Source organism: Narcine bancroftii, chromosome 8 (genome assembly GCF_036971445.1).
Source record: "Narcine bancroftii isolate sNarBan1 chromosome 8, sNarBan1.hap1, whole genome shotgun sequence".
NCBI classification, from domain to species: Eukaryota; Metazoa; Chordata; class Chondrichthyes; order Torpediniformes; family Narcinidae; genus Narcine; species Narcine bancroftii.
In genome coordinates, this window is record NC_091476.1 from 162101585 (window position 1) to 162121250 (window position 19666).

Consider the following 19666-nt stretch of genomic DNA (forward strand, 5'->3'; position numbering starts at 1 on the left):
CACTGTTTGATTGGCACACTTCCGGCACTTTACAACCCCCTGGTGGCCCTCATGAATTTTCCTCGAGTACCTTGTTCCATATGTTAGCTGGAATAATGAATCACGCAGGAGTAGTCTATTGTGCACACTCAGAATGGCCCTCTCTTGCCAGTAGTATTTGACTGGTCCTTGCAACTGGTTTCTGCCTGGCCAGCCTCCAATGCAGTACTTCATGACTTGTGCGCACACATTGTCAGGACATAGTTGCTCTCAGAGCTCTGTCAGGTACCCGTCACTTGTTGGGAAGTTTTCCATCACCATCTCTACATAAATATTGGTGCCCTTCATGAGATCTTAGTCAGCACTCATAGTTCTGTCTTGTAGTGGGGAGCAAGAAACTGTATCCGCAGTTGTGAGGCTCTTCCCTGGTGTGTGTGAGATAGTGTAAGATTATCTCATGAGCCTCATCCTGAACCTCTGTATCTGTGGTGGCAGCTAATCCAGCACTTGCCCATCTAGCAGACTCACAAGTACCTTGAGGACAGTCTCCAACTTGAAATGTAGACCCAAAATAAAATCATTGAATCCCTCGCAAGCCCAAGTCAGTGTCTGCCTCTTTTTCCATACCATTGCTCTGTTTCTGTTAGCAATCTGGAAGCATAAGCGACTGGTGACCAATCGACTCCATCCTTCTATGATGAAGCATCAGCAGATATTTTCAGTTTCCTATTTGGATCATACAACTTAAGTAGGTGTGGATAATAACTCTCGCTTGAGGTTATTAAATGTCCTCTGTTGCTCATGCCTACAGCTCCACTGGTTTTCCTTGGACAACAGGTCTCTCAGAGGTTTGTCCTTTTCAGCAAGGTTTGCTATGAACTTCCCTAGTTGGTTCACCATACCAAGGAAACTTCTCAACTCACTAATGTTTGTCAGCTCCTTCATGTCCTGCACTGGACTTGTCTGGGTCTGGCCTCAATGCTGTCTTCTGAGATGATGTAGCCTATAAATTTCACCTGTTTTCTTCCAAATTCACACTTCACTATGTTGAAGTGACCCCTGCTCTTTCTGCTCATTCTAGGACTGCATAGACCCTTGTTGTGTTGGTCTTTCTTGGTCCCCCAAATCATCATGTGGCAGACAACTCCTTCCAGGCCTGTGGTAACCTCGGTCACCATTCTGTTCTGGAAGTGTTCAGGGGCAGAGGAGATACCAAAAGGTAGGTGGTTGAAATAGTAACGCCCTAATGGCGTGATAAATGTCGTATAGAAAGCTGATTTTTTGGACAAAGGTATTTACCAAAATCCCATTTTCGCATCCAACTTAGTAAAATATTGTGCACCAGTGAGCATGCCTAGGGTTTGTTCCACCGAATGAAGTATAAACTTTTCTCTGGACACTGATCCATTCAAGGATGTCAAGTCCACACAAATGTGAACATCTTCTTTATTCTTTTTTAGTGCTACAACACCAATCTGTAGGGAGATAACTCCACGCTTCTCCATTCTTTCAAGCTCTCTCTTCACTTTGTCCATGAACGGCAATGGTACTTAAAGGTACTTTCAGAGCAAATTATTTACATCAGGCTTCAGTTTAATGACGTACAGCTTCTGTACTAGCCCAAGTCCATACAAAGTTTGGGGTATGTCTTCCTGACCATCTCCTGGTCTGGGGCATCCAATCTGGCCACTAACAGGAGTCTCTCCGAAGCTGGTCTGCTCAACAGCGCCGCTTACAAACCTCTCACCAAATGCACTTCTTCTGTGGTGCTCTTCTCTCTGTATAAGAGTGTTTCTTTTACTGATCCCAGGACCATCAATTACATTACCCCCGGAACAAAGAGTGGCTTCTGTGTTTTTCCTAGCTTGCCGTCTCCGGGTATAATTATTTTAAACACCTGCTCAGGAGTGGCTATAACATCGGCCCATGCCCACTTTGCTGCCTCCTACATTAATGTTGGTCATCCAGGGCTCCCTGCCTGATGCTATTTCTCCGAGGAACAATCTGTCCACCTCCTCCGCTACCCCATTCACCATGCGAGTTGACCTATAGATTTTTCTGTAGTGTCCTCGTTTGCCGCAGTTGTGACATTCTGCACTCCTGGCTGGGCATTGAAATGCTGGGTGGAAAGGTAGTATTTGGCACTTAGAGCATGTCTTTATTTTAACTTTTTGCGTCATTATTTTAACTTTTTGCTCTCCTGGTGTCTGCCCTTTGCCTTTAAACTTCTGCTGTCTTCCTCTCTTAAGTTGCACTGCGTCTACCGCCAGTTTGCTTGCACACATTTCTCACAAGTTGGTTTGCTGCTGCTTTATCGCCTCTGTCTAGCCATGAGGGTGAGGTCTTTGTCGAGTTGCATCCTCTCCGACAGTGATGAATCTCTTGGACCCACTACTGATCTGTTGCATCAATGTTTGTCGTGCAGGTCCACATATTCACAGTTCTCTGTCAGTGCATACAAGACTGTAATGAACGCTTCCACTGTTTCTGCAGGCTCTTGTTAAATTTCACCCGTTCGTAAATTACATTCTTCTTAGGCATTAAATAATAATTGAACTCTCCTCTCCGTACTGCATCGTATTGCTCCCACTGCGTGCCTGTGAAGTCTAGGCCTCGTAGTACATCGTCGGCCTCATCCCCCATGCAGTATACCAGCATATTCACTTGGTTAGCCTCAGAGGAATTATTTAAACAACTTGCCAGTCTGAAGCACTCAAATCTTCTTATCTACTTCTCCCACTCCTGTGGCTTTGAGAAATCGAAGGGTTCTGGAGACTTTTTTGTGAAAGTCGCCATTGGAGGAACCACCATTCCTATTTGGGATATTCACCAAGACAAATGGCCACTTAAACAAAAGTTGCTTTTAATTATCTTTAAACATGAAAACAGAATCAAACTTGATCTTATCACCGTTGACTTGACTAACCTCACTTAACCCCCCTTCTAATTCTAAGCGCACGTGTATGTAATGTGCGTGTAAGTTCGGAAAAGTTCTTTGGTTCACAGTCCAATCTCACTTCTCATTCTTCCAAGATCACTGGTTGCAGGCAATTCTTATATTGTGCACAGAATTTAAGATTTATGAAGTTTACCAGGCTTTGACGCTAGAAAGGAAAATGGTTACTGCTCAGGAAGGTTCTTGTCAGTTGTCAGAGAGAGATTTGTTGTTCACTGGACACCCACAACTGATTCCTTCTGATGAGCCACTTAAGTGTCTTTTCCCATCAGGGTTTTTCAGATGATAACCTCTTTCTTTCAGGTCACCACAGAGTTCCTTTCTGTCTCACTTATTTCAAGTTAAACAATAAGCAGCCAGTCCTCTCCTTTTGTATGAACCACAAGAGCTCTGACCAGGCTGAACTAAGAACTCACAACCGGTCTTCCAAATGGGGTTTTCCTCAAGCTTGCCAGCTAGTCCTGTTCCAGTCCAAGCTGTTGCTGCTAACTGTAAAACTGCAGAACTGATCTCCCTCTCTCTCTCTCACTCTTTCTCTGAGAAAAGCCTGTTTGACTCCCTCTCTGCTTGCAAAAACCACATGACCTTCTTAGAATGGCAAACAGCACTCCCAAGCAGCCTGTAGCTCTGAACCTACTCCTCCGAGTTCTTTAATCTGTTTCTTTTTTAAACAACAATCCATTAGTGAAGTCTCTTGGGCACTCTTTCTCTCTCTCCCTCCTCTCTGGGAACAAAGCCTCTTTATTTCTGCTCTCTGCCTGCAAAGATCACATGAACTTCCAGACAGCAAGTTCTGTTTTCCAGACAAAGCTGCTACTGCCAGTTGTTACATTTGTTGCCTTTACAAACATTCCATCATGAGTCCGAGCACTCTCGCAAAAGCTCCTGCAAATGTTCTGTGTTTTAAAGTCTTTGTGTGTGGCCTGCTCTAATAAACCTTTCCCAATTTATCTCCCAAACACCTCTATATACTCTGTCACACAATGTAATAAAATATCTGGGAGAGGATTGATTTATAAAGAATTTAAGGATTTATTATTTCCTCCTCTTATGAATGCATTAGAACAGGTGACGCAAAAACTCCTGAATACTTTCTCTACTGAAATAATAACAGTAATACTGTATCAATAAGTTCCTTTAAAACCAGCACCTTATAGACCAATTTCTTTGTTAAACGTAGATTATAAGATAATTGCAAAGTTTTAGCTAATAGGTTGATTAATTTTTTTATTAAAATTGATACATATGTATTAGACAGGCTTTGTGAAAGAGAAAATCTGCAAATAATGTAACTAGGTTACTTAGCATAATACATTTAACGCAAAAGAAGGGAGGTTTGAGTGTGGCAGTGGTCTTGAAAGCAAAAGTGTTTGATCGACTACAGTGGGATTTTTGCTTAAGGTGTTTTGAGAAATTTGAGATAGGTCCACTTTATAAATTGGGTTAAAGCTTTATACAATAACCCCAAATCTAATGTCATTATGAATGGGCAGGTTTCCACATTGTTTCCATTCTTTGGCTTGGCTTCGCGGACGAAGATTTATGGAGGGGGTAAAAGTCCACGTCAGCTGCAGGCTCGTTTGTGGCTGACAAGTCTGATGCGGGACAGGCAGACACGGTTGCAGCGGCTGCAGGGGAAAAATGGTTGGTTGGGGTTGGGTGTTGGGTTTTTCCTCCTTTGCCTTTTGTCAGTGAGGTGGGCTCTGCGGTCTTCTTCAAAGGAGGTTGCTGCCCGCCAAACTGTGAGGCGCCAAGATGCACGGTTTGAGGCGATATCAGCCCACTGGCGGTGGTCAATGTGGCAGGCACCATGAGATTTCTTTAGGTAGTCCTTGTACCTTTTCTTTGGTGCACCACTGTCACGGTGGCCAGTGGAGAGCTCGCCATATAACACGATCTTGGGAAGGCGATGGTCCTCCATTCTGGAGACGTGACCCACCCAGCGCAGCTGGATCTTCAGCAGCGTGGACTCGATGCTGTCGACCTCTGCCATCTCGAGTACTTCGACGTTAGGGATGAAAGCGCTCCAATGGATGTTGAGGATGGAGCGGAGACAACGCTGGTGGAAGCGTTCTAGGAGCCGTAGGTGATGCCGGTAGAGGACCCATGATTCGGAGCCGAACAGGAGTGTGGGTATGACATCGGCTCTGTATATGCTTATCTTTGTGAGGTTTTTCAGTTGGTTGTTTTTCCAGACTCTTTTGTGTAGTCTTCCAAAGGCGCTATTTGCCTATTTGACTAGATCCAATAGGCAAGTATGCCCTTTATCATCTGCATTATTTATTTGAGCGATTGAACCTCCTGCAGAATTAATATGAGCTAATCCGGATATTAAAGGATTTAAGGTTAATCAAGAAAAATATAAAATTAATCTATTCACTGACAATATTTTGATTTTGACAGAGCCAATAGGTTCGTTACTCAAATTATTTTTGAGATTGGAGGAACATGGCAAGGTTTCGGATTATAAAGTAAACTTGAATGAAAGTGAAATTATGCCTCTTATGACAGGGGATTGGGATTACACTCAATATCAATGAGTTATTCAAGTTAAATAATTTCCAGAAAAGAGGACTTTGGAGAATCCGATTTCAGATAATCAAAATTGTACTGTACAACCTTTCAGAATAGACCAAATCAGCTTTGTCTAATGCAATTGTTCTCAACCTTTTTCTTCCCACTCACATACCACTAAGTATTCCCCCATGTCATAGGTGCTCTGATTAGTAAGGGATTACTTAAGGTGGTATGTGGGTGGGAAGAAAAAGTTTGAAAACCACTGTTTTAAACATACTTAATTGACTCGTTATGTGCATGGTTTCATAACACCAAAATAAATGGGCCAATGACAATTTTTCTCAAGCAAATTATTTCAGAAACAACTGGGTCTAGAACAGTGGTTCTCAACCTTCCCTCCCCACTCACATACCACCTTAAGCAATCCCTTACTCTACAGAGCACATCACATAGGGATTACTTAAAGTGGTATGTGTGTGGGAAAAAAAGGTTGAGAACCACTGGTCTAACGTAATGCCACAAGTGAAGGAAATTTAAGTCTCAACAACATCTTTAACACTGGTGTAAACTTTATTTGCCGTGAAATATTTTGAAGTTATTTTTCAAATTTTGTTCAAAAATCAATCGCACATTCATCAACTACAAAAATATGCCATGAAATAATGCAACCTGACAGAAAATTTTGAATCTTAAAATCATTTACTATCTCTAAAATAATCTACTGGAGGAACTCAGTGTTTCAAGTAGCACCAATTAGAGAAAAATAATGTCAAATTTTTGGGCTGGAACCCTTCAAGATATCATTAGTACAATATTTACACATAAAAGTAATTAACTGCAAGGCCTGTACCCAGAGAGTTTTTGACTTATCCCATTCTTCGGGATAGATAAAATCATATCTTCATGAAGGCCAGTCTTTATAAACAATTACTTGATTCAGTAATCTAATGACAATTTTGAAAATTGAATATTTGTTATTAAGCACAACTTAAACCTTCAAAGAAGCAAAAAATGTAAAAATAGGCATTGAAAATTGCAGAATAAGGATCTGATCATGTGGATCATTAATTACTGCAGTCCAGAACCTGTCTTTTACGCTTGCAACAGTGATATCCGATGAGAGATGTCAGGGAGGAGAAAAGGAGAGGCATAAGCATGCCAAAACATCTTTGCAATGTAAGCACTGAAGGAATCCAAATTCCTCAAGTGGTTGTGTTACATGTTATGACTGGTGAAATGTTGGTGTATTCTTGTTTTTCCTCTGACTCAATAAAGTTTAGTTAACTTGAAGAGCTTTAACAATTAAATAACATGCCATGATCCAGTAAACAACTTTGACTATTCTGTAGAAATTTTCTGGTGGTTGTCATCAGTGATGGAGGATGAAAAATCACATCATTAATGAGGAGGATGAATGCTTCTTGGTTGTCCTTGGTGATAAGGCTCATTTGACAACCTCTTAAAGCCTGAAGATGCTTAAATAGTGTAGGAATTTCTATCCTTTATCCCGATGACAAAAATTAATCAGCCTCCAACTTGCTGTTGTTTATCAAATTTTCATTGATGCAATGTGGAGGAACTTGCTAGATGACTTCTCATTAAAAACAAGCAATAGAGACAAGAGATTTCAGAGCATGGAATTACTGTTTAAAATTTACAGGCAAAAATCCAATTATTGCTCATCATGGTGTCTCTATTGCTGGTGTATCTGACCTGCCAAGAGGGACAGAACCACATCCTAAACTAGTGATGAAGCAGCTTGAGATATTAGCTGAAAAGTACAAATATAGCATCATTCAGCAGTCTGACTAAATCTCTTATTACAACCCCTGTTTTATTTAGTGAGTGTCACTTTGGGGGGTTGGTGCAGGCTGCAACCATTCAGTTTTCACAACATTTGCAGACTGCATGGCACCATAAACAAGGTTGATACTCTCAACTAAGACCAAGAATAATGGCTGTTTATTCAAGAAAAACAGATGGCGAAAAGCTCATGTGAACGAGTCATGTGTTGGGACACTTAAAGAAACAGAATTCAGTATCGATCAGCCAGCCATCTGATAGAGTTGGAATGATTGTGTGGAAATGGACATTTCTGCTGATTCTCCTTGTCAGAGGTTTTTTTTAAAAACTTTAAAGATTTTATCACAAGAATAAAGAGAAAAATTACATTTAAAGAAAAGATAAAAAATAAAATAATAAAATTACAATACAACATTATTAACCTAACTTAAATCTGACTAACCCCCCCCCAATAATCACAACACAACATTAATGACCTAATTTAAATCAGTCTAACCCCCCCCCACATATACGGCCACTAAAAAAAAATAAAATCTATATAAAAAAAACCCACCCTTCCCCCCCAAAATAAGGAGTGAAGAATTAGTAAAATTAATAAAATTATATATATATTAAAAAAACCACTCACCAACAAGAAAAATAATAATGAAAAAAAATCATCAAATCTAAAATATCACACTTAAAAGCATATTTAAGTCAAACTTAATTGCATGTACTTAACAAATGGAGTCCACTTCAGCTTATAAAAAGACATCTTATCTTGAATTGAGAAAGACATCTTTTCCATAATTAAGCAGGATTTCATCTCTAAACACCACCTATCCAAAGTTAATATATTTCTATCTTTCCAAGTAAGCGCTATATATTTCTTGGCCACCGCTAAGGCTAAATAGATAAAAGAAATCTGATAATCATTTAATCTTAAATCAATTAATGATTGCATATTCCCTAATAAAAATATATCAGGATCTAATACAACATAGATATTATATAAACTATTAAATATAGATTGAATACCTTTCCAAAACTGTTGCAATCGATCACAAAACCAAACAGTATGTAAAAAAGTATTAGCCGTCTGATCACAGTGAAAACAACAATCTAACTTACTAAGACCAAATTTTTTTTAATTTCTCTGGTGTTAAATATAATTGATGTATAAAATTATAATTAATCATCGCTAATCTAGCATTAATCAATTTCCGAATACTATTTTGACAAATTTCCATCCAGGCTTCTTCAGCTATTGTAGAACCAAAATCTTTTTCCCATTTCAACTTATCTTTATCCCAATCTTTCTTACTTTAATTTTCTTGTAAAATACAATATAAATCAGATATATACCCCTTTTTTTGGTATTGAAAGCACATATTTCTCAAAACTAGTTTCAGGCAATAGAATCATATGCCGGCCACATATCTGTTTTACAAATGATCTTAACTGATAATACACAAATAAAGAGTTTCCACTAATACCAAATTTCCTTTGTAGTTCCTCAAAAGAACAAAAACATCCTTCGAAAAAACAATCTGATAAATTTTTTATTCCTTTCCTTTCCCATTGTTTTAAAATGATATTGGAGACTGTAAAAGGAACAAGTTGATTATTATATAATGGCAATCGCCCAGACCACTTATTAAGCCCCAATTTATTAAGTTTACTCGTCCATAAATTCATTAAATGTTTCAATATTGGTACATCATAAGTTCATAATAAATTTTTATTCCATCGAAACAAAAATTCATGTGGAAATTTTTCTAAAATGACTCCCATTTCTATCTTTGCCCAACTAGGCGGATCCTCCATATTCATTAGAGCACTAAGAAATTTAAATTGAGCTGCCTCATAATAATATTGAAAATTTGGTAATATTAAACCTCCAAATTGAAAATCCCACATCAACTTTCTCATTGCTACCCTCAGAAATTTTCCCTTCCATAAGAATTCTCTAACTGCTTTATATAAATCCTTAAAAAAACTTTAAAAAAAAATAAGGAATTGATTGAAATAAATATTGTATCCGAGGAAAAATATTCATTTTTATAGTATTAATCCTCCCTAATAAACCTAAAGGTAAATCCTTCCACCTAATCAAATCTAATTTAATCTTTTTTATTAAGGGAAGATAATTAAATGAATATAAATCTTGATATTCTGTATTAACATTAATTCCTAAATATTTAATTTGTTTAGTCCACTTCAAATTTGTAATATTTTTATATCTTGAGTATTTCACTTTTTGCCCAATTTACCTTATAACCCGATAATTGACCATAATTTTCTAAAGATTCTTGAATTGCTGGTAAAGAAATATCAGGATCCACCAAGTATAATAAAACATCATCAGCAAATAAATTAATCTTATATTCCTCATTCAAAACTCTCATACCCTTAACATTTTCATTTTGACATATTAATTATGCCAAAGGTTCAATAACTATAGCAAATAAAGCAGGTGACAATGGACATCCTTGTCTAGTAGACCTTGTTAAATCAAAAGATTCTGAAATCTGCCTATTGGTAGCAACTCTAGCCTTCGGACTATTATATAAAGCCTTTATCAATCCATTAAACGAGGAACCAAAGTAAAACTGAGAAGTTTTGCGTCAGATGTATTATTGAACCACTGTGACCATTGTAATAGTAATTTTGATTGACCCATATCTGGGTAAAGGAAGCAGGTGAATTCCTCCATTGGATTGTGACCATTCTGACAGTCATTTCAACTGAACTGTGTCTGGGTTTTGGAAATGGGGAAGTCACACATTTTGTTTCCCCTGTGCAACAAAATCATTCATATGAAAGGACATTTCTAAGGAAGTAACTCCACGAGGATTCGTGAATTTTCGGCAGTCTGATCACTCAGTCTCTCACCTCCTTCATAATGACTTCTGAGAATCAGTTTAAAGTTTGAGTTTCCACATAGGATTTTTAAGACTAAACTTTGGGAATGGCTTTCCAGAATTGTACCTAAGCTGTAATGGTTTGGGGTAGATTTAAAATGTTATAGTATGAGTAATTACAGTGTTGGTGAATTTCTATTGCTGCTGGTCTAGATGTAACAAATTCAGAGCTCGTCTGGGATCTAACTAAAATTGGAGCTTATTGGTCAATTGATTTTCGATTTGATTGGTTGAATTCCTTTTTGAAAGCCAATTAAAAAGCTTATGTGTGTGGAAAAACAGCAGCAAAGGATATTGATAAGTTTTTGGGATCACCAACCTCTGCAGGTTTGCAGAGGGCAAAAAGGAACAAGTTGGTGGCTATGGTATAAAAGTTGGAACTTGCAGCAGTAAAACTATCGATGAAAAAGGCAGAGATGCAGAAAGTTAAAGTTGAATACTATGTAGCAGCAGGGAAGTTGAGAGGAGGAGTTCAAACAAAGTCCCAAGAATGAATCCCTTGAACAGAGGTTAAAGTTGGAACAGATGGAGTTAGAAAAATGCAGATTTGAAGCAGAGGAAAAGCAAAAGTAGTCTGAGAGAAAACAAAAGCAATTTCAGAGAGACCACAACCAGTTTGAGCGAGAATCTGAAAAAAAAATTAGAGAAGGCAGAGAAGATTTGAGGTGGAGGAAGTAGAGAAAAAGAGTTCCACCTTCTGCTACTAGAGAGACGTTTATGACCAGTTGGGAGGTTAGGTTAATTCCTTCATTTGATGAGGCTGAGATGGAGAAATACTTCCAGCATTTCAAGAAAGTTGCTGAGAATTTAACGTGGCCAAAAGACCATTTATCCCTCATATGATGTGATTAAAAGGAAAGTCCAACAGGCTTACTCTGACCTTACAACTCAATAAGATGCTGATTATGAGAGTGTAAAGCAAGCTGTGCTCAAGGCTTATGAATTGGTTCCAGAATCTTAAAGGCAAAAATTCAAGAATGTGATAAAAATCAGAGAAACGAATCTTACATGGATTTTGCATATGACAAAGATGTGTGCTTTGACTGATGTTGCACATCAAAAGATGTAATAGGTGACTATAACAGACAGAGAGCTGGTGTTAGTTGAGAAATTAAAAGGCACATTCCTAATGACAAAAGTGTAGGTGAAAAAAGTGGAAACTTGGCAGGAATCTGCTAAATTAGCAGATAAGTATGCTTTAACCCACAAGGTTAAATGTGTACCAAATAGAACCTTACAAAAGGATAATATGGACTATCCAAGTAAGTTAGAAAACAAACAGGGAAGTAGGGCTTGGGGTAAAGAAGAATGGAGGTAAGAAAAGGAAAAACTTTCCAGTCCCCTTTGTGTCTATTGTAGGAAACTTGGTCACCTGATAGCAAATTGTTTTATGATGAGGAGAGAAAAGGAGGCAGCACCAGATGCCTGTATTCAAAGATATGAAAAACAGAAACTAGAAAAGTTGCAGACCTGCTGATAACATTAGGGATGAATTCAAATATGTCAGGAATTTTGGTTTCAGTAAAGGAAAGGTCACCACAAGCTGCACTGAAAATCCTTCGTGATACTGGGGCCGCCCAGTCAGTCACGTTGGACAGTATTTTGGAGTTTAACGATGAGATTGCCATGGGTGAAATAAATTTGATTCGAAGTCTGGGGATGATCTGGAGTCAATACCTCCGCACAGGATAATGTTGAAATCAGAATTAGTCGATGGACCAGTTACGATATGGATTCAAACAAGTTTACCAGTTGAGGGAACTTCGTTGTTATTAGGAAATGACCTTGTAATGAGGTTGACTGCTAAGCCAGTCATTCAGGAGACAAAGACAGATTCTGATATACATCAAGCCTGTGCAGTGACTCAAGCTATGGCTAAGAAGTTTGCCAGTGCAGACAATGCTGCGCAGATTGATTAAAGGGCACCAGAATCTGTGATCGTGCAAAACAACACTCAGGTTGCAATGACCTACAAAGACATTACATCCTTGTTTATTGGATCAGAGTTCTGGTGTTAAACCCAAGTGTAAGAATTTGTTGTTATCCCGAAAAGAGTTTATAGTGGGGTAGAACAGAGATCCAGATCTTACTGAAAAGGCTCTCTGATGATAAAATTAAGAAAGTGCCAGTTGGATATTATTTCAAAGAAGGTGTGTGGATGAGCAAGTGGAGACCACCTGACATCCCTGCCAGTGAAGAATGGGCAGTTGTTCAGTTCTAAAAGCCTATAGGAATGAAATTTTAACCTTGGCCCATAGCACACCCTTGGGTGGTTATCTTGATGTAAGGAAAATTATGTACAAGTTTATGAAACAATTCCATTGGCCTAGTTTAAGAAAAGATGTTGTGACATTTTGTCAGACATGTCAGGTTTATCAGGTCGTACGTAAACCAAATCACAGTCCCCTGTGGCTCCTTTACAACCCATTCCTGCTCTTGATGAATCCTTTTTGAAAGTTATTATGGATTGTGTTGGCCCATTGTCCAAAGAAGGCTGGGAATCCATATTTGTTTACTATCAGGTTTACAGTTTCCAGAAGCAATACCACTTAGAAATATTAAAGCTAAAAATGTCAAAAGCTCAAAATTTTTCACTTTAGTTGGTTTGCCTAAAGAGATTAAACCCGACCAGGGAAGTAATTTCATGAGGAGGCTGCGTCAGCAAATAGTTTATAAATTGGGAGCTAACCAGATCATGTCATTTGCACATCATCTGGAATCTCAAGGGGCCTTGGAGAGGTTCCATTCAATCCTCAAAACCATGAGGACCTATTGTTTTGAGAATGACTGGGATGAGGGTGTCCATTTGCAGTAAGATAGTCTGTGCAAGAATCATTAGACTTTAGCCTTCTTGAGCTGGTGTTTGGGCATCAAGTTAGAGGATCTTTAGTGTTGTTGAAGGAATAGTGGGTTAATGAGAATGTGCAGATGAATTTGTTAAATTATGTTTCAAAGTTTAAAGATAGTTTGCAGAGAGTCTGTAAATTAGCTCAAGAGAATATAAAAATAGCTCAAAGCAAAATCAAGGTCTGGTATTGATAAAAAGTCTAGCGTGAGATTAAAAGGTTACTGGGGTGTTCTCTTAACAGACAGAGGTAGGGACATTTCTGTATTTGTAACCTTGTTGGGGATTAGAGGAATATAATGCTTAGAGCATACAAATGCTTATATTGATGATTTGGTTATAGGGAATGACATCTTGAAACCACATAACTGAATGAGAGAAATTGTATGAAAAACTTTCAAAAGCAAACCTTACTGTTAATTTAGCTAAAAGTGAATTTGGCTATGCTTCTGTGACTTATCTTGGTTATGTTGTTGGTCATGGCAAGTTGGCATCAGTCCAAGGGAAAGTTCAGACGATTTCTGAGTTTCCTATTCCCATGGGTAAGAAACCTATTAGAAGGTTTTTGGTAATGGTAGGCTATTAGAGAAAAATTATTGCAAAAAATGTTATGGATATCGCCCTTGCTTTGACTAAGAAGGGTGAAAGGTTTGTTTGTACAGAACTTTGTCACAAAGCATTTGATAAATTGAAAGACATTTTAAGCCTGTGCTTAAGTCACCTGACTTTGAAAAGCCATTTTCTTTTGCAGTATATGCTAGTGATGAAGCTGCAGGAGCAGAGATATTACATAAGATATTGACCATCCAGTGGCTTATTTATCCAAGAAATTCAATGAACATCAAAAATTATTCTAGCGTAGAAAAATAATTATTATCCCTTGTACTGGCTTTGCAGCATTTCGATGTTTGTTGTGTATACTGACCATAATCCCTTAGAGTTCTTGAGTAAAATGAAAAACAAAAATAGACAATTGTTAAACTGGAGTATAATTCTGCAGGAATATGATTTAATAACACAGTAAATGCAAGGATAATGTAATTGCTGATTGCCTTTCAAGATGTTAAGTTTGCAACACTGCTGAAAAATGTTATATTTGTCTGAATTGTATTATCTAACAATAGTGGATGTAGTGTTTCAAACACTGTAGGTTGCAGTTAAAATTTTGCTCTTGCAGCTCAGAATGTTCTTTGTAGGTGCAAGGTATTACAAGTTCCCATTTTATTTAGTGAGTCACTTTGAGAGTTTGTTCAGGCTGCAACCATTCAGTTTCACAACATTTACAGACTGCATGGCACCATCAAGTTTGCTGCACTCAACTAAGACCAACAACAATAGTTGTTTATTCAGAAAAAGAGATGGTGAGAGGGTCATGTGATTGGGATACTTAAACAGAATTCAGTATTGATCAGTCAACCATCTGATAAACAGGTAGAATGACAGTGTGGAAATGGACATTTTTGCTTTATTTTTGATTTTGCTGAATCACTTACCATTGTAATGGTCATTTTGATTGGCCCATATCAGGGTAACAGAAACATTTGATTGTGACCTATGTGAAGGTAATTTTGACTGACCCGTATCTGGGTTTTGGAAGCATCGAAGTTGCACATTTTGTTTCCCCTGCACAAGGGAAAGGGGGGGTTGTGACAATCATTCATATGAAAGGGCATTTCTCTGGAAGAAACTCAACAAGGATTCATGAGTTTTTGGCAGTCTGATCATTCAGTCTCTCACCTCCTTCATAATTACTTCTAAGCATCAGTTTAAAAGTCTGAGTTTCAACACAGGATTTCCAAGTCTGAACTTCAGGAATGACTTTCCAGAATTGTGCCTAAAATGTAATGGTTTGGGTAACACATGCGCGCGCACACACATTTGGGTAGATTCAAGATGTTATTAGTAATTATTATTAAATATATTGGTTTTAAAAATAACACTACCTTGGTGCATTTCTATTGCTGCTGTTCTACAAAGTAATTCTCTGAATAGTGATCCCAGACACTAGAGGCAGAACCTCAATGGAGAACAAGAATGGAGATCTGTGGCCTTGAATCCAATGCCAACATTGGTGGGTGGTCCATCAGGTGTTATTTTTAAAAAGAGAAATTTGCTATAATAAAGTAGTTTGTGTTTACAGGCCAGTACAAATGTTAGAGATGCTACTTTGACTATAAGCAACCTGGGCCCAATCCCAACTCTTGTTTTGCATGTAGAGTTTACACATTCTACCCATGAATGAACAAGTTTCTCTATTGGTCCTCCTTTTCCTCCCACCTTAGTGATGTGCTGGTTGCAATATTAAAAGGCCTAATTGTCTTTCACAAGGTAAATTGCTTCCAATGCAGTTGGAGAGAAAAGGAGGAAGGATCAGAAGATTATTCAGACAAAAACAGAAATTAAGGGATTGCTCAGAAAGCTGGCACAGACAAGATGAGCTGAATAAAAGAGCAGCATGCAATGTTGGGGGGGAGGAGAGGGAAAGAGAGAAAAAAAAACAATCAGAAAGCAGGCAACAATCATGTTGCTAAGAGTCTAGATCACAAATAGGCAAGGATGACCACTTTCTTTCACTACATACCACATCAATAATAGTGAAAGTGACCAGTTTTTTTTTCCAGATTTATTCACACGCTCAAACTGTAATGGTAGGATTTGGGTCAAACCATTAGTTTGATTAGTAATATTATAAAACTGGTTAGTTACTAAGTCAATGTTTAAATATTTTAATTGTGTCCAAATACACAGGCTCAAATTTATCTTTATTTTGAGCCATCCTTCGCAAGTATTCTTGGAATGTTGCACATTAATTTAAACATTTGAATTTCACCTAGTCACTTAACTTCTGAAAGCCAATAAAGTTAAAAGTATTAATGATAGGAATTCCTATTTGGACTGATGCCAATTACATGAACATCTGAAGGAACCTTTATTCCTTCAAGCATTTCACTTTAAAAAGATGAAATTCTGAACTGGAAAGCATTTTCGCATGTGGCCAAAGTTTAGATAAAATTGACAACAGCAAATTGGAAAACACCGTTCCAGCTGCAAATATCAAAACTGAACAAAACTGTTTTGCATTTTACAATCAATAACAATACTTTCAAATGGCATAATTTGCTTTACTGCCCCAAATCCACATAGACCATGAAAAAAATTGATCTGAATAGCAGGTACTTTTTAAAAAATAAAAGATGTAAACTATCCAAACCACATGCTATGCTTTCCAAATGGAGGTACCAGTAACAGGTTTAGAGCAGAATTCCTTCCTTCCCCCACCCTCCATTTCTAGTTGTCAATACAGAAAAAGTAATATTGATTTATAATTACTACAGTAAGTACAAAAGTTTTTGCAGTAGGTTTGAAACTGTCTCACTGTTTGAGGATATTATTTGATGGTTTCTCTTCTCCTCCAGGATGCTGTCTCCAGATCAGGAACAGGGTCCCTTTTCTGAGTTTGTCATATCAGAAAATTATGATACCCATTCCTCCATAGTCCCATAATAGATGGCATCAAAAGAGTACAAATGAGAAAAGAACTAAAAGGTGGAGAGAAGGGAAAACTAATTCTGCTGGAACCAATGTATGCACATACATGAGACTTCTGAATTTTATTTTATGGGAGGTCATTTTGTTTGGAGGGATGTCTATAAATCAAATGCTCAAACAGCCTGCATTTTCCCTGTCTTTAACGCTTTCTCCCTCCCAAATTCCTCTGCCATGTTTCTATTGTGGCAAAGAAAGCACAGAGCAGATTAAAAACAAAAACAATAGGAAAAAAAATGCAAATGCTGGAAATCCAAAGTAAAAATGGAAAATGCTGGAAAAAAAAGTCAACATTTCAAATCAAAGAGCCTTCTTTAGTTACTGAAAAAGAGAAAATCTTTCACCTCTTCCATTATCTCCATCAAGGGAGGATGGTTTCCCTATCTGAGGATTCTGGTCACTGTGTCAGACTGAGATAGCTATTCATGACAAGAGATTTCTTCATGCAGAGGATAAGGAATCTTTGGAACAATATTTCCAGATGAAGCAGTGATTCACTTGTACCAATTTCCAATCTGTTGTACTGTATTTGGTGTTCACAATGTAATTTCCTCTACTTTGGAGAAACCAGTCAAATTGGTTTCAGAACACTTGCAGTCAGGGCACTGGGATGACTAACTAACTGCCTGTTTGAAATTCGACATCCCACTTCGACCTAATCAATCTGTAGCCTTCCTTGTTCTCACTGCAAGGCCTCATGCAAATTTCAGGAAGAGCACCTCATTTTCCATCTAGGAACACTGCAGCCTTCTGAACTTAATATTGAATCCTATAACTTAACTCTATTTTTCTGTTTTCATATTAAATATCCATCTACAATATTAGCTCTTATTTTTTTCCATTCCTATTTTTCTCACACTGGGAGTGGAGAGTGTGTCCAGTCTTAACAGCTGGGCATGTCCTTTTACTCGGTTTCGCAGCTCCCACATTTTTTTGACAATTATCCAATTGGTCCTGTTTGCTCAATGGCCAGATAAACTTATCCAGAAGGTCACTACTGTTTTATTCCAGAGACATCTTACTTCCCAACCTTCCTTGCAACTTTGCAAGTCACTTTTTAAGTTCTAATATCAGGTCTTCCAACTGAACTAATGGGCTTCTCACTGCGCAAATGCAACTGTCTTGTATATTTACATTTTGTTTTGGACATTGTCAACATTCAACCTGTTCCATCATTCATCAAGAAAATAGCCAAACATCAATAGTGCCACTTTCTTCCACTTTTCCCATTTTATTCTATTCTTTTAATGATAAAAAAAAATCAATCTCAAATGTTGAATTAACTCAGACTCAGAGGAAATGTTTTGAAGGGTCATTGTACTGTGCATGAAGAAATTTCTCCTCCATTCTAGATACCTACTAAAATAATTTGGAAATCACGATCCCCATTTTAGAATCTCCAGCCAGGAAATGTCCTCTCTAAATTCAGCCCATCTTGCCAATTTTGAAAGTTTTCATAAGATCTCCAATTTCCTCTGAACTTCAGAGAATCTACATCTAGATTATACTTTCTCCTCATGCAGCACACCCATTATCCCGGAAATCTGTCTAATGACTATTAGCTGCTCTCCCTCAGTCTCACATACATCAGTTGTTGGATGAACAGGCCAAAAATTGTATATATTGTTCTAGATTTAGTCTCAACAAGTCCCTAATTGCAATTAGGCAAGTTTTTTTTTTAATTTTGTTCCCAAACCTTCTGAAGGTCAACATAACATTTGCCTTTGTAATCACTTAACTACACCTGCATCTTGGCTTTTAGTGACTTGTGCACAAGGACACAAGACAATAGATTCAGAGCATGAAAGAAATTGAGCAAATTGACCAAACTCCTCTTGAATATTGTTATAGTGACATTTCCCAAATGGCACAATAAATTAAATGCAAAAATAACCACATCACAGTTACTTAACATTATAAGCTTTGGATTATCCTGTCAGAGGCTCTCAATGTGGAAAATTAAATGCAACCACCATCAATAAAGCAAACTCAAAACAGTAATAAGGGCTCCAGCGCAGACAGTGAGAATCCTGAATGTTCTGCCAAGAACTGGCCTCGAAACGAGTTAACACTGCACATTACCATTATGCTACCAATGTGTAAACTCATTATGTGAACTTGCACGATGATAGGATATTCTGTCCTGCATTGTGGTATCTGCTTGTAAGCTTACATTAGTAAATGCAGTGCGAAAAAAGTAACTTTTTTTAAAAAACATGTACGGACATTCTGATCAAATAACAAGCCAGTGTTGATAACTACAATACATGTCTGTTCAGACCTGTATTCGAAGAACCACATTTCTTCAAATGATAGAATCAAAAGTTTTAGTTTTCTACTCAGATTGTCATCACGGAGACTGACCAGCTTTCTGTAAGCATTGTAACAGCACAAATGACCATTTTGTTCATGAATCACTGAATGATTCAAAGTCTTAAATTTGAAAGAAATGGGAGGAAGGAAATATATAGTCGAACAAGAACTCTGAATTCTGTATCTTCCAACACGATTGCTGGAGTTTTATTTTGCAGGTTCTGTGAAGACGGAACAAGAATTACAAATGAAAAAAGCTCAACAGCCCAAATTTACACAGTGAATGACAATCCAAAGTTTATCCACTGCGTTGAAGTCCAAAAGTCCATTGGGGAAACAAATAAACATACAAAATATGTTAAGTGTTCTTAAAAGCTAGTGTTCATAAAACCTCAAAAATGTTTCACAAATTTCTTGGCTAATTTGCTAACTTCACAAAGCTGGTATAAATTGATCTGACACTAAACATGGTGAATGAAGTGTATTTTTTCAAATCAGATGAAGTAATAATGAAATTATATTTGCAGTTGGTTGGTATCTCAAATTTGAGGAATAGTCCCTTACAGATGCAGGAGTAGTTCCTTCCCCATACTACACCCCCTCCCCAACCCCAGGATAAGGAAATCTAAGTGAAAAAAATATTTTTTTTTTTTTAAAAATTGAATAAGCATTTCTAATTTTCTCTATTCAGTTATTTTCCTGCCAAACTTTACTCTGTTACAATTTACATTTTAACATTTGATGAAGGACCGTATAGCATGTAGCTTTAATTGCATACATTCTCCAAGTGTTGGAGATCAGATT

The 19666-nt window shown here is 37.6% G+C and overlaps 1 protein-coding gene and 1 long non-coding RNA gene across 13 annotated transcripts in view; one reads left to right on the plus strand and one right to left on the minus strand.

Annotated features, from left to right (window-relative positions):
* The window catches only part of LOC138741930 (uncharacterized), a 103898-nt gene extending 84603 nt beyond the window's left edge, over nucleotides 1-19295 (plus strand). Inside the window, exon 3 of the long non-coding RNA XR_011343897.1 lies at nucleotides 19081-19295. This is a non-coding gene — a long non-coding RNA (uncharacterized lncRNA). The remainder of the gene's footprint in view (nucleotides 1-19080) is intronic.
* Nucleotides 1-19666, minus strand: part of macf1a (microtubule actin crosslinking factor 1a) — a 535539-nt gene that overhangs the window by 447943 nt on the left and 67930 nt on the right. The gene's annotated exons all lie outside the window — the stretch shown is intronic.